Below are 15146 nucleotides of genomic sequence, written 5' to 3' on the forward strand. Positions count from 1 at the left end.
TGTGTCATATACCTCCTGAACAGCAAATCCTTACTTGCAAAGTAACACATAATTCACTGTAGCTCAATACTGTTAAGTAATATGGAAATCTAGGGTTATGTTTTTAATGTTACAGTCAAGACAATATTACACCACACTATTCCAAGGAGCAGTGACTGAGCAATGGAGAATTGGAGTATTCAACATTGTGTTGCCTCAGTGGGTAATTACTATGAAGTTAAATGTGTGATGTTGGTCGACATGGTTAGGTACTGTCTCACTGTCTCAGAACGCCATACAGGCCAGGGTGAAGCAGTCTGAAGACAATGGTGGTGCATGACGTGAAGCATGGAGCTCCGAGAGCAGTGTGCACACCTGAAAACTTGCAGAGAGTGAAAGAAGCTTTGAAAATATAGTTCTCACTCTCAGTGCATCAGTAGTTTCACATTTCAGGAGTGAGTCAAAGAAGTTAATGACGAATGCTTAAGGACATCACATTTCATCCTTACAAACTGAAAATTGCTCAGAAACTTACCCCAAGAGACAAGGAAGCATGAATTACAGTCTGCACTGCCATGTTTAATTTGCAGTGAACCCCTTGATTTCTTGAATAATTTGCTCATAACTGACAAAGCCCATATTCATCTCTCGGGTTTCGTCAACAGACAGAACAAACAGTACTGGTCTCCAGCATAACAAAAGAGCTACATAAAAAGCTGTTGCACTCTCCCAAGTTGACAGTTTGATTTGGATTCAGCGTTTTTGAGACTGTAGGCCCATGTTTTTTCAGAATGAATATGGAGAAACGTTGGCTGTTAATGCAAAATATTGTCACTATGTTACAAAACTTTGCTAAATTTTGCTAACAATTGCTTTACATTGAGCCAAAGGTGCTTTACCTCCAGCAAGATGGTGTATCCACGCTGTGTGAGACAGCATGGCCATTGTTAGTGGAATGTTCAGAAGTTATCTCTTATTTTGGAGACATTACTTGGCCTCCTCAGTTATCCAGTCTTACTGTACTAGATTTTTTTTCCTGTGAGGCTTTTGAAAGACCATGTGTTTTGGAGACATATCATGAACATTCAAGAACTCAGACAAGCCATTGCTGATGAAGCTACAATTATTGAAGGTGACCATGGGGGCAGATGTATGACAATTTCTTGAACCGCTTTACAACAATGCACTGATTGAAATGGAAGCCATACTTCTCAAACAATTTTCAAGAAATAGTCTTGTAAACTTTGGATAACAAATGACATATCTCAGTGTATTTATAGACTATTCCACTTTATCTTTCCTGTCTCATTTTCATAATCTCATCTGAAATATATCAGCCAGATCAATGCTGCCCTGTACAAACATTTGTTAACTGTGAGTGTGAATGAAAGAGCTTTGTCTCAGCCCATAGTTTTTTTATGATGTTAGATGTCTAGTGCAGAAGAGGGTCATTTAAAAAGAGATATATCATTCTGTCCTGCAAACTAATCCTGCATCACTGCTGATGTGTGTAATAAAGACCAGTCTTACAGTAAGCAGATTACCGCCATATATTATAGCTGTCACACTGATGAGAACAGGATTAATGACTATCAGGCAGAGCATTTCAAGTCTATAGAAATTCATCCCACACTGAAATAGATGCATGGCCCCTGGGAGAAGACTCATGGGTCTATTGGTGTTCAAATGAATGCCTTGCAGACTGTGCACTCAAACTGGACCATCATTTGCTGTAGCAAAAACTGATTTGTCAGAAAACATAAATTTCCTTCATTATTAATTAATATTGTTCTTGGGAAATATGAGCTAGTGTAGTAAACTTCCTTCTTGGAATTGCCTAAACAGCAACATGTCTGCTTTGTTGCCTGGCACACTAAACCCAGAGCCAAGTTATATCTCCTGACCCATCAATTATACTGAATTTAAAAATATATTTTGCAATGATGTGATAAAATTTCAGTGCCTTAGGTCACTGTTGTAAGTCTAGTTCACATATGTCTGAATTTAAAAATATATTTTGCAATGATGTGATAAAATTTCAGTGCCTTAGGTCAATGTTGTAAGTCTAGTTGACATGTGTGAATATGTGATATGGCAGTTTCCTGATACCATTCTGTAAATTGTTACACACTGTACTTATTAATCCCATAGCATGTCCCTGTCTTTGATGTGAATAAATTTCCTTTTTCCACAAAGTCAATAATGTTGTAATGGGTTGCCTGTTAACATTGTTGCATGGTGCATAATTGAGTGGATGGATCAAAGTGATGTAATGCAGATATCTGAACTTGAATCATGCACTTGGCTACCACAGAAGTAAAATAATGTGCTTACACATGTACATAGCTCACCACATTAGATCACCAGAAAATAGTCATCATAAAAAAGTCTAATATGGTACACTATTGTGGAAGAAAACCACTAACATATTATATTTCAGTTACAGTGAGGTGACCATACAAAAGTTACACACACGTGTGTCTCTGGATTTATCCAAACAAAGCTTCATCACAACAACAGCATTTTTGAAGACAGTAAGCTGACACATTCAGAACTACTGTGCAGTAACACTGACATCAATTTTTTGTAGAATCTGTGACATATTCTGAGCTCAAATATAATGAGGTATCCGTAACAAAGTGACTTTCCTCCATGCCAACAAGCATGGATTCCAAAAACATCATTGATGTGAAACTCGACTCACACTTCTTTCAAATGATGTACTTAAAGCTTTGGATCAAAGTAGTCAGGTAAATGCAGTATTCCTTGATTTATGAAAACATTTGATCCTATACGACATCTATATTTATTGTAAAAAATGTGATCATGTGGGATGTCAAGAAATATTTGTGACTCAATTGGTGATTTTTTAGTAGGGAGGAGAGGCACATTATGTTGGATGGAGAGTCAGCATCAGATGTACAATAGAAGTAATTTTGCGTATACCCCATAAAAGTGTGTTGGGACCCTTGATCTTCATGTTCTATATTAATGATCTTGTGGACAATATTAATAGTAACCTCACACTTTTTGCAGATGATGGATTTACCTGTAGTAAAGTACTGTATGAAAGAAGCTGCATACTTATTCAGTCTGATCTTGATAAGATTTTAAAGTGGTGCAAAGATTGGGACCTTGCTTTAAATGTTCAGAAGTGTAAAATTGTGCACTTCACAAAATGAAAAAATGTATTATACTATGATCTTTCTTTTTCTTTTTTTACATAGAGTCAACAAAGATGACTTTTGCAGATGTCAGTGTTGTTTTACATTGATATAAATTAACAAAACTGCAACATAGGCACACAAAAGAGAATATAAAGCCACAAAAGTAGGTATACAATTAAAATATTTCTCATTTCTAATAAAAACTGTAAGATCCTGTTTCTAGCTGAAAAGATACCAATGAGCCACAGCTGGAGATGGATAACTCCTACAAATATCTGTGTGTAGCACTTTGTATGGATATGAAATTGACCAGGCATGGACATATCAGATGGTAGACTTTGGTTTATTGGTAAAATAGTGGGAAAATGCAGTCACAAGAATGCCTGCAAATCACTCATGTGACCCAGTCTGAACTATTGCTCAAGTGTGTGGGACCCGTACCAAATAGACTAACAGAGGATGTTGAGTGTATAGAGAGAAGAACAGTATGAATGGTAATGGGTATGTTTGACCCATGGGAAAGTGTAACAGAGAAGCTGAAGAAACTCCACTGGCAGACTCTTGACATAAGCTATCTCAAGAAAGCCTACTTACAAGGTTTCAGGAAATGGCTTTAACTGATTATTCTGGGAATATGCTGCAAACCTCCTAACACCCAGAGGTATTCAAACAACCATCCTTCCCTCATTCAATACGTGAATAGAACAGAAAGAAACCCCAATAACTGGTACAGTGGAATGTATCCACTGCCATATACTTCACAGTGATTTGCAGAGTGCAAATGTAGGTGTAGATGTGTGGATCCATTCATGAACATTTTCTTTATTTTTTCATTGACAATTTTAAGTTTGTCCCATAGTAACTCTATTTCGTACATTATGAATGACACTACTGCCACTTTGAATATTGTCATCGCTGTGCTTTTTGATAGACTGGTTCGGAATATTGTGTTAGGTTTTGGTGGCTGCTGCTACTCTTTCCTGAATGCATATACCAAAAACTGTTCTTGGTGTCTATAATGTATTTCCCTACTATTTGCAGTGGTTCATTGTAGAGAGCTGTACTGTCTTTGGGTGATGTTTTTTCTCCCTTCCTGAATGTCATTTGAACTGCCTTCCTTTGGCTTATTTTTCAGTCATTTTCCTTTTCCTCAGTTTCCAGTCTTCATACTGCCTTCTGCATGTCCTCTCTCACTGTTAACCCTATCATCATGTCTTCTGTGTACATAATCATTTATGCTTGTGAATCTTCTGCTATTATGTTTGTCATATCTGCTGCACATATGCTGAGCAGCATTGGACTCATAGAGTCCCCTTAAAGAACTCCATTCATCTGTATAATTTTCACCGAGAGTTCAACACTGTCATTTATATGAATCAAATTTTGTTGAAGGCATGCCTTGATTGTTGTTATTAGTAGGTCTCACTCTCTGGTCATCCTTTTCAGTCTCACCATTAGTTTTTCTCTATTTACCGAATCAAAACATTATCCTGAGATCTACAAAGACTTCATAGTCCTTTCCCTTTTGGGGTCTCAGTGTGTCTTCTATCATGACTGTCAGTATTTTAACTGCCTGTACTGTGCTCCTGCCCCTCTTAAAGTGAAACTGGCATCACAAGATGTTTCCCTTGACTGTGCTGAGTAGTCTTTTGTTGAGTATTTGAGTAAATATTTTGAAAGATACCTTTTCTAGTGCCACTCCTCTTAACAAATCCAGAGATGTTCTGTCTCCTTTCCCTTTGTACAGGATCTTTAGTGTTGCTTTTCCCAGCTTCTAGTGATTTTTCCTGTCTGTAGGCACTCGTTCATCAGGTCTTTCCATATTTTCTCCATGCTGTCAATCGAATCTTTGAGGAGCTACATGTACATGTTGTCTGGACTAGTCACTTACTTGCTTCTTCCTTCATTTATTGCTTTTCTGATTTCAGTATTTGTTATTAATTAAAAGATATGTGTGGTTCCCATTGCTTCCATTTTATATGCATTGTCTTTTTTCTGTTTATTCAATATTTCTGAGAAATGTGTTTCCCATTTCTTCATGTGGATTTTCCCTGTGCATCCATCCTTAGTTTTCTTGCCTCCTTCTTCATTTATTCTGCTGTTTTCCTTTTAGTGGTAGATTTATATTTCCCTCTTTTTTCTTCATATGTAGGTAAATGTCTGTTGTCTGTGAAAACACAGTAATGCGACCATTTTATAATAGCTGCCTTCTACCTACTGTAAACTTAACTGAGATAGTGTAGTTTGTATGAGATTTAAACATATCATTTTGTTGTCAAGGCAGTGAAGTTCATATACAGCAAAAACTATCTATACTCACATTGTTACATCATTTGAAACTGGATGATAACATGAGAAGAAGCATGTATAACCCAGGGATCCTTACTTACATACATACTCTGCAAACCACTGTGGTGTGCATGGCAGCATCTGACATTTTTAGCTAGCTGGAAAATAGCAATAAACAGCAAAATACAGGGTGTCCCACTTTCAATATGCTGTAGAAGGAGAGTCAATGCTCAGAATGACATCATCTTTGAACAGCATTGATTGACGCAGGAGGAATCATCATGTAACAACAAAATTAATGAAAATTGACCAATTGATGGCACTGTACATGTCAGAATATACATACTAACAGACAAACGGCACATGGCTGTTCCTCAGTTTGCATCTGAGATGCCCAACATTACTGTCTCCATGAAGGATGGCACGCTGCTGCTAAAGATCTTTTACAAGAGGGGTGACTGTGAGCCAATAGCCCTGCAGAAGTTCTGGACACTCAAGAGTAAGAAGAAAGGCATTGGTCTGATGTCTACTAAAGATCTAGTGAAAATGATTACAAAATTTGAAAAGACTTTTTTTAAAGTGCTATGTGGTAGAAGTAGGAAAGCAGTTGATCTGACATCTGTTGAAGCTGTGGCCACGAGCACTGCATGAGAGGTTGAGCTGTGGTGTGTAACCATGCAGTGCACAGGTAACTGCCTGAACATTGGACATGCCTGCAACCACAGTGCATAAAAACCTATGAAACATCCTGCATTGCTATCTATACACAATCACACATGTTCAGGAGCTGTTTCCTGCTGAAAAAAAAAAGAGAAACTTTCACACTGGGCTTACTTGCTCACACGGAGGTGGACAACACATGGAACACTCTATGGACAGACGAATCCCATTTCCATCTCCACTGACATGTCAATATGCAAAACTGAAGAATACAAGCAATAAAAATCTCTACGCACATCAACCAGTACCACTTCATTGTGCAAAGGTGATTGTGGGATGCGGCGTGATGGCAGTATTTATCATATTGTTGTTGTTGTTGTTGTGGTCTTCAGTCCTGAGACTGGTTTGATGCAGCTCCCCATGCTACTCTATCCTGTGCAAACTGCTTCATCTCCCAGTACGTACTGCAGCCTACATCCTTCTGAATCTGCTTAGTGTATTCATCTCTTGGTCTCCCTCTACGATTTTTACCCTCCACACTGCCCTCCAATACTAAATTGGTGATCCCTTGATGCCTCAGAACATGTCCTACCAACTGATCCATTCTTCTAGTCAAGTTGTGCCACAAACTCCTCTTCTCCCCAATTCTATTCAATATCTCCTCATTAGTTATGTGATCTACCCATCTAATCTTCACCATTCTTCTGTAACACCACATTTCTAAAGCTTCTATTCTCTTCCTGTCAAAACTACTAATCGTCCATGTTTCACTTCCATACATGGCTACACTCCATACAAGTACTTTCAGAAACGACTTCCTGACACTTAAATCAATACTCGATGTAAACAAATTTCTCTTCTTCAGAAACGCTTTCCTTGCCATTGCCAGTCTACATTTTATATCCTCTCTACTTCGACCATCATCAGTTATTTTGTGCCCCAAATAGCAAAACGCCTTTACTACTTTAAGTGTCTCATTTCCTAATCTAATTCCCTCAGCATCACCTAAGTTAACTCGACCAAATTCCATTATCCTCATTTTGCTTTTGTTGATGTTCATCTTATATCCTCCTTTCAAGACACTGTATGTAATGTTCAACTGCTCTTCCAAGTCCTTTGCTGTCTCTGACAGAATTACAATGACATTGGTGAACCTTAAAGTTTTTATTTCTTCTCCATGGATTTTAATACCTACTCCAAATGTTTCTTTTGTTTCTTTTACTGCTTGCTCAATATACAGATTGAATAACATCGGGGAGAGGCTAGAACCCTGTCTCACTCCCTTCCCAACCACTGCTTCTCTTTCATGCCCCTCGGCTCTTATAATTGCCATCTGGTTTCTGTACAAATTGCAAATAGCCTTTCACTCCCTGTATTTTACCCCTGCCACCTTCACAATTTGAAAGAGAGTATTCCAGTCTACATTGTCAAAAGCTTTCTCTAAGTCTACAAATGCTAGAAACGTACGTTTGCCTTTTCTTAATCTAGCTTCTAAGATAAGCCTTAGGGTCAGTATTGTTTCACGTGTTCCAACATTTCTACGGAATCCAAACTGATCTTCCCCGAGGTTGGCTTCTACCAGTTTTTCCATTTGTCTGTAAAGAATCCACATTAGTATTTTGCAGCCGTGACTTATTAAACTGATAGTTCGGTAGTTTTCACATCTGTCAACACCTGCTTTCTTTGGGATTGGAATTATTATATTCTTCTGGAAGTCTGAGGGGATTTCACCTGTCTCATGCATCTTGCTCACCAGATGGTAGAGTTTTGTCAGGACTGGCACTCCCAAGGCCGTCAGTAGTTCCAATGGAATGTTGTCTACTCCCAGGGCCTTGTTTCGACTCAAGTCTTTCAGTGCGCTGTCAAACTCTTCACACAGTATCGTATCTCCCATTTCATCTTCATCTATATCCTATTCCATTTCCATAATACTGTCCTCAAGTACATCGCCCTTGTATAGACCCTCTATATACTCCTTCCACCTTTCTGCTTTCCCTTCTTTGGTTAGGACTGGGTTTCCATCTGAGCTCTTGATATTCATACAAGTGGTTCTCTTTTCTCCAAAGGTCTCTTTAATTTTCCTGTAGGCAGTACCTATCTTACCCCTAGTGAGATAAGCCTTTACATCCTTACATTTGTCCTCTAGCCATCCCTGCTTAGCCATTTTGCATTTCCTGTCGATCTCATTTTTAAGACATTTGTATTCCTTTTTGCTGCTTCATTTGCTGCATCTTTATATTTTCTCCTTTCATCAATTAAATTCAATATTTCTTCTGTTACCCAAGGATTTCTACTAGCCCTCATCTTTATACCTACTTGATCCTCTGCTCCCTTCACTACTTCATCCCTCAAAGCTATCCATTCTTCTTCTATATATTTATCTATATAAATTTATCATAGCTTTTTTTTTTCAAGGAGATGTGTCCTGAAAGTCCAGTTACCTGTCCTATTATGTAAACGCCATCATCATTCCAACCTTTCAACAGAATGGATGTACTGTGTCACATTCCTGCACATTTTCCCTACACCAACTTTTTTTTTTCTTTTGGCTTTGGTGTTGTCTGTCTTTGCAGTTGGGAAGTTAATGATAATATGGATTTAGTTAGCTTATTTGTCAACCTTTATAGTGGAGATGAGGGGGAGGAAATCTTCTTGGATAGGATGAGTATTTGGTTAGAACACGTTGGCAATTTTCATGGAATTGGCAGGATTGTTCTTAACATAATGTCAAATGCTTTCAATAATCACTAGGAAGGACTGCCACTTGGTTTGCTAACTACTGCCCACTTGACCTAAATAATAAATCATGAACATTTTGAAATAATACAGTGTCAGTCAGGGTCTACTTTCCCTGTGGTACAAGAGACAAGTACCAATCAGTAACTTGTTCCTGCTATCCACTGAAAGTCCTCTAACTTAGTGCTTAGAGAAAGAGATAGGCAGTCTCTGCTCAACGCTATTCCAACGAATACTGGAAACTGCTACTTAGCTTGCAGTGTCCATATGTGCACCAGAGTCTATCATCATCTTCTCATAGTTGAAGTGTCTATTGCTCCATCAGATGCTGCTGGGGAGCATCACTGCACTGTAACTGATTGGGCTACTTGCTGAATCTCTCTTCTTTGCTACTGCTGTTAGTCCATAGTCACTACTCTTTAATCTGCCACTCACTGATCTAATATTTTGTTTTTCATTGATTCTGCATGCACATGGCCCTCTGTGATATCTGGATAAAATCTTCTCAGGTTTCAAGCCACGCCATTTCCAATAATCCAATAAAATCCTCAAGCTTCTGGTGGCTAGCTCTGCCATTGTTGCCAGGAGTAAAACTACTGACTGCTGGGACCAGCACTATTTCCCACTTATATACCTATGATTACAGCCACTGGCATCAATCAGAGAGGGCTGAACTGATGCATGTATAGAAGGCGAGTTGGGCAGCTGATAGTAGATCTGGGGGGACCAAGTGATGTCAGATGGTGTGGGGGGCCCACGCCATTTTCTGAAACTGCCACTCCTGCCTTCCTACAAGCATTAAGCATCTGCTGTTGCTTCCTTTTGACATACAATGCCCACCCCAGGCCCTACTTAGTGTGTAGTCCTTGTCTCTGTTGAAGATGTTGCTGTTCGTTCTAATCTCCGCTGCCTCTTTTACAACTGAGTCCCAGTATGTTGACACATGAGCTGAGACTCATGTGTTCTCAAACTGTATTATTTGTCCATTTTTGACGCAATGCTCAGCTATGGCCAACTTGTCGAGCTCCCTTTGCTTAATATGTCTCTTGTGCTCAATACAATACTCTGAAACTGTGCAAATTGTCTGGCCTATATAATGCTGCTGCACTCACGTGGGACACCATACACACTGGACATGCAAAGAGCTACATCATCTTTAACTGGGTGCAACGTATTTTGTATCTTGGGGGCAGGCCAGAACACTGGTCTCAATACATGTCTCACTGAGCGAGGTGGCGCAGTGGTTAGACACTGGACTTGCATTCAGGAGGACGATGGTTCAATCCCGCGTCCAGCCATCCTGATTTAGGTTTTCCGTGATTTCCCTAAATCTCTTCAGGCAAATGCCGGGATGGTTCCTTTCAAAGGGCACGGCCGACTTCCTTCCCCGTCCTTCCCTAATCCGATGGGACCGATGACCTAGCTGTCTGGTCTCCTTCCCCAAACAACCAAACCAAACCATCAATACATGTCTCTGCACTAAACATCCTAACTTCCTGCTTTTTCCCCACAGTATGGCAGGAAAGCTGCCAGCTTTACTTCTTCTGCTGATTCACAAGGCAGCCTTCTTCATTGACACCTGAAAGTGTTTGCAATTTCTCTTCTGCTGTAGCCATTCTCCCTGAATACATGCCTCAAGAGCTGCAACCCAGACTGTATGTGGTTGTCATCAGAAAAAGCTTTGTCTCTGTGTATTAACAAGTTCAGGGCTGCTTTCTTGTGCACAGGATGGTGAAAACTACCAGTTTTCAAATATCGATCAGTGTGCGTCAGTTTCGTGTACACTAACTCATTTTGAATTAGCTCTAAATACTTGACAATTTGTACTGGATTTACAGTGTGAAGGGCAAGAAAACCCTTTTAATCATGAGTTATCACACTTACTAATTGCTCATATTCCCTACACACTTCATTAAACAAAACCTGTAATTGCAAAAGTTGTTCACTGATGGTCATGAATGTGGCTGTTCTCCTGAGACCATAGTCTGTGAGCCTCAAAGAATATGTTGTGGCAGAACTGCCAGAAAATATTAATATCTTTGCTTTTTGTACTTCTTTTTACTTACTTTGGTTGTTGACTAGTTGGTGTGAGACATTCGTCATGACTGTTACCGTGATTGTCGAAAACTATTTCTTTGTGTTTTGATTTATCTTGTGCCAATAAAAATATTGCATAGTGAAAGTAAATGGTGTTTTCTGTGTTATAAGTATAACATACGCCATACTGGTGTCCTCCGACATGCAGCATACGTCCTATTCGACAATGTGGCCGTTTACTTCGATATCTCCACATCGCTCACCTTCCGCTCCTTTCGGACTACAACATGATACTAATGGTGCCTCTACACTGTCTTTCCACAGTTTCCTACGCACAACACCACCAACAACTGGGATAAAATTGGAAGATAAGTACAATGCCGTGGAGTTTTCTCTGTCATCAACAATGCCGTTGTGGACTCTTTCAACATCGTCAGTGATGTCACCTGCTATGAAGTTTTTTTCTACGTTAGTCTATAACAAACCAATCATGAGTGCTGTGCCTAAATTTGTGACTCACAGTGCATCGTATGTGCAACCTCCTGTGACATGTAGTGTGCAACAGTGCCCCAACACTATGAACCTCACAGACTTTTTGAGCCCACAGATCACTTGGAGCTCCCCATATATTGCTGATAAATCGGTTTTGGACACATTCTCACTACAAAAACAGATGGGTACAAATTTCAGTGACAACAATTACTGGTTGGACAGTCATCCCGCCCTGATTGTTTCTGCAGCCCTGGCTGCGCCTGCCGCACTTCCCGTGCCAGCTGTGTTTAAACCAGCTGCCGCGAACACCACGAGTGACAGCTTCATAAACACTCCGCCACTCCCGTCCGCTGTGCTATAAAATCTGTTACATCCACAACACAAGAGTGAGAAAATTCCTAAATTAGCAAGGTTCACGATGGACAATCCGCATACGTGGTTTATTTTGGCAGAGACTATATTCACCGCCCTACACATTGATTCAGACAGTGCTAAATTTATTGCGCTTATTAATGCCCTAGAGGACCACGCTGAGTGAGTACAGGACTTAGTGCTCTTGGTGGCCCCCGCAAATCGTTACGCATTGGCAAAACAACAGATCTGCGAATGTCTAGCTAAGACTACGCAAGAGTGTTTTATACATACTGCGAGATGTACATCTCAAAGACTCGACTCCTTCACAACTGTGGCGATGTATCAGAGCAGTCTTCGATAGCAAAACTATGCCAGATGAAGCTTTACTTTCTTTCTGGGTTGCAAAGCTGCCGCAAGCTATCCAACTGCAGCTCCTATCACATGACCAGGAAGCTCTACAAGTGAAATTATTGCTGGCCGCCGCCGCATATAAGATAATCAACAGAAGAAAGTTATCTACGTGTGTCCCCCTCGATATTACACTTCCCCCGCATGGCAGAGGCCGATCTTTCCAAAACAACAGACAGAGTACACTGGCTGACCACCAGATTACGCACCGCCCTTCAACATCCCATACCACAGCTTCAAGTGACGTCCTTCACCCGGTAACAACACAGGATCAGCAAGTTTATCCTCTCTGCTGGTATCACTCCGTTTTCGGTAATACAGCCAGGAATTGCCGCTCACCCTGTGAAATGTGCCCAAACACGCACGGCGGGCCATTATAGGCGCACCGGTCTGCACTGTGACGTCCAGTCACCTAACAGATCACAGGCTAGTACTTCCGAATTATTCTCTCGGACATTTGTATATCCAGGATATAGCTTCTCAGAAATGGTTTTTAGTGGACACTGGTGCCGATGTGAGCATCATTCCACGTTCAATGGTCACTTCTATAATCAAGCAATAGCCTCACCAAATCAGAGCAGCCAACAATTCCTCATTAAAGGTTTATGGTGTAACGCAACTTCGCATTTACTTCAATGATACACATAATTATGAATGGACATTTTCGGTAGTAGAAATCAACGAGCCAGTATTAGGATTGGACTTCTTAACTGCTCATAACTTTTCTTTGGACTTAATTACACCTGCCCTCTGCTCAGTGGATTTTAAACAAAAATTTTCGGCGAGATTTTCCCCATCCATGCCGACAGAATGCAGCTCAAATACGTCCTGTCAACATGACAAAGAGACAGTTTCTATTCTATCTGAGGAGGTCAAAGCTGCCGTAGTGAACTTAGTTACGCAACGCCTTGAAATCGACCAATTGTCTGAAGACAATGCAAGGCTACTCCAACGTTGTGATGCCCTGACAGATGAATTGCGCGGGTTTAGAGAGGAGATCAAGATTAAAAGTAATAACACGCACGAAATTACACGGGACCTGCATACCACACAGCCACAGCAGCACCTGCCATGACCCGGACAGTGAAGGCGGCAACCCACCCAGCAACCCCCCACCATGCACTTCACCATCCGCCTTTCATCAAAACACAGAGGCGACAGCTGTTACAGGCGATGCTGCGCATGCACACGCAACAATTCCTTCGTGCAGTAACACCATAGTCAATGGAACCCCGCCGGCTGTTGCACAGCACAGCTCCGCAGACAACACTGCAGCTTTCACTGAACTACCGTTCAATGATAACGTGTCTCAGGTTAGTTCCCTTTCATACTTACCATGCACCGACGATAACGTCACTCCTTCCTGTGTCCCTCCACGTATTTCGGCCACACCTATTCACAAAATCAAGGCCATTACTACGGGTGTCTGCCACCGGCTTAACACATCTGAGGGACCGCCTGTCTGTTCTCGCCCCCAACGCCTCAATGCAAAAAAAACTTACCGCTGCCAAAGAATGTATTAATGAACTTTTACACTTGAGTATAGTCCACCCCTCAAACAGTGCGTGGTCTTCCCAAGTACATGTCGTGACCAAAAAGGACAATTCCTTTCGACTCTGTGGAGACTATAGGTGTTTGAACACCAGAACAATACTTGATAACTACCCTGTCCCACACCTCCACGACTTTTCACAATCCACGTTCGGTGCCAATTTTTTCGCTGTGTTAGACTGCAAAACGGCATACCATCAGATTCCGATGCACCCAGAAGATATCCCCAAAACCGCTATCATCACCCCATTTGGACTATATGAATATTTGTTTATGCCTTATGGATTGAAGAATGCCGCTCAGACCTGGCAAAGATTCATTGACACCATTCTACGTGGCCTTAATTTTTGCTATGCCTACCTAGATGACATTATTATTTTCTCCACAACTGCAGAGGAACACAAACAACACCTCCAACAGGTTTTTGATAGATTGGCACGACACGGAGTTGAGATTAATCATGACAAATCCCAACTGGAGAAGCCAGAGGTTATTTTCCTGGGACATTTGGTCAATAATGAGGGCATTCATCCCACCTCAGATAGAGTACAACAAATTCTTGACCTTCCCCTCCCTCAAACCTATAAAGAGTTACATAGATACCTCAGAATGGTAAATTTTTTTAGACTCCACATTCCACATGCAGCATCTCTTCAAGCCCCTCTCACTGAGGCCTTAAAGGGAAAGAATACCACAGGCGACAGACACATAGAATGGGATCAGATCATGCAGCGAGCCTTCGACTCGCTTAAGTACGCCTTGGTGAACGCTATTACCCTGTCTCACCCTCACCCTGATGCCTCCCTGACAATAACCACAGACGCTAGTGATAATGCCATTGGTGCAGTTTTGCAACAGACCCTACCAACAGGTACTACACCCCCGCATTTCTTTTCAAAAAAGCTCACCGAAACACAAAGGAAGTGGTCCGCATTTGATCGTGAACTTTACGCCATTTATGAGGCCGTAAAGTACTTTCATACAGATATTGAAGCCCGACTTGTGACAGTTTACACAGATCACAAGCCCCTTGTCGAGGCTCTCCGCAAACCAGCATTAGATGTACTACCCAGAAGGTTCCGCCATATGGATTTGGTATTACAATATGTTTCAGACTTTCAATATATCAGGGGTAATGACAATGTTGCAGCAGACTACCTGTCATGCCTGTCCTACCTGAAGGCAGCTATTGATCCTCACCGCTTAACACGAGCTCCAGCTATCCGACCCAGAGATACAGCACCTTCTCTCTGACTCTGATACTTCCTTACAAATTGCTCTACTTCCCTTCCCTAATGATGATTGCTCTTTGTATTGTGACATTAAAACAGGTCATCCTAGTCCCTAAAGCTCTTAGGAAAGACGTTTTCGACACAATCCACAATCTCGCTCACCCGAGCATTCGCGCGACTACGTGCCTCATTACAGAGAGATACATTTGGCCTAATGTAAAAAGAGATTGTAATCGGTGGG

At 41.0% G+C, this 15146-nt stretch overlaps 1 protein-coding gene across 1 annotated transcript in view; it reads right to left on the reverse strand.

The window, feature by feature from the left end:
- The window catches only part of LOC126416999 (cilia- and flagella-associated protein 44-like), a 582681-nt gene that overhangs the window by 81033 nt on the left and 486502 nt on the right, over positions 1–15146 (reverse strand). The gene's annotated exons all lie outside the window — the stretch shown is intronic.

The sequence above is a fragment of the Schistocerca serialis genome, chromosome 8 (genome assembly GCF_023864345.2).
Source record: "Schistocerca serialis cubense isolate TAMUIC-IGC-003099 chromosome 8, iqSchSeri2.2, whole genome shotgun sequence".
NCBI lineage: Eukaryota > Metazoa > Arthropoda > Insecta > Orthoptera > Acrididae > Schistocerca > Schistocerca serialis.